We start from the raw sequence: 1,022 nt of genomic DNA on the forward strand, positions 1-1,022 counted from the left end.
GGGAGGGGTATGGCCCGGAGGAGCGCTCCTGGGTCTCGAGGGCCTTCATTGTGGACCCAGCGCTTATTGTGGATTTTTACAGGAGGCATCCTGACAAGCCTGGAGGACCGCCGGGTGGCGTTCCTTGAGGGGGGGGGGGATACTGTTAGGAGGTGGTGGGTAGGTGTACTGTTGTTGTTTGGGTTTTGTTTTCCTTTTGGTTATAGGTAGGCGGGGCTTGATGGCATTCCAACACACCTGCGACGCATCGGACGTCATCAGTGAGCGCTTTTAGGGAGCAGAGTCACGGACGTCTGGTGTCGGAGTATTATCGCTGTCACAAGTGGTAACGAGTTAGCACAGGCTGCATCTGTTGATTTTACGCTGTGGAGCTGTATGTTTTAAAGGATCCACGTTTCGCCTACTTTTCTTTGTCTTAGCCTGTTCCATCGCCTGCCCGCCTACCTAGGATTTTGTGTTGGCTATTCTGGATCCGCGACGGAGTGCTACGTACCATCAGGCGGCGATCACCGCAGCGGCTGTGGTTTGGGGTGGTCAAGTAAGCTCTCCAACTCTCTCCGTCCACTTGTGTTTAACGTTCGGCTATCAACGGTATGCCATAAACCCTGTTTTGTTCCCTGTTGTCAGGTAGCTCCGGTGCGTCTGCTACCTACCTGTATGCTTCGGCTCCATCTCATCGCCTCGGTGTTTTCCTGCTGGCACATTTTTATTTATCACTGTATATAGCCCTTTCCCTTGTAAATATTCCCCCTTACTCGTGTATATAAAAACTTGCATCACAAACTATTCTGCGTCCGTGTGTGTTTCTGCCACGTAATCCATCTGTGTAATCCAGCTAACCTAACAAATGTATTATCCTGGAAGCAAAATGGGGACACTGGGATTGACCTTTATGCTATTTATAAAAATCTCTATGAATATTTAATTTCTTATCTTCCATCTTCATTGTTCAGTCATAACAGCAGATTGGTTATTGGTTCACTGTATTAGTACCTATGCACAAACAGATCTGCACTAAATTC

The 1,022-nt window shown here is 48.2% G+C and overlaps 1 long non-coding RNA gene across 1 annotated transcript; it reads left to right on the plus strand.

Moving 5' to 3' along the window:
* The first annotated feature begins 221 nt into the window (after positions 1 to 221).
* LOC146702619 (uncharacterized) lies at positions 222 to 777 on the plus strand. The gene is made up of 3 exons (XR_014922075.1): positions 222 to 325; positions 420 to 538; positions 628 to 777. It is a non-coding gene; the product is annotated as an uncharacterized LOC146702619 (long non-coding RNA).
* Positions 778 to 1,022: the final 245 nt, after the last annotated feature.

The sequence above is a fragment of the Copadichromis virginalis genome, linkage group LG8 (assembly GCF_057382275.1).
Source record: "Copadichromis virginalis isolate Kocher_CV1m ecotype Utaka linkage group LG8, C_Virginalis_male_GT1.1, whole genome shotgun sequence".
In the NCBI taxonomy this organism is placed as follows: domain Eukaryota; kingdom Metazoa; phylum Chordata; class Actinopteri; order Cichliformes; family Cichlidae; genus Copadichromis; species Copadichromis virginalis.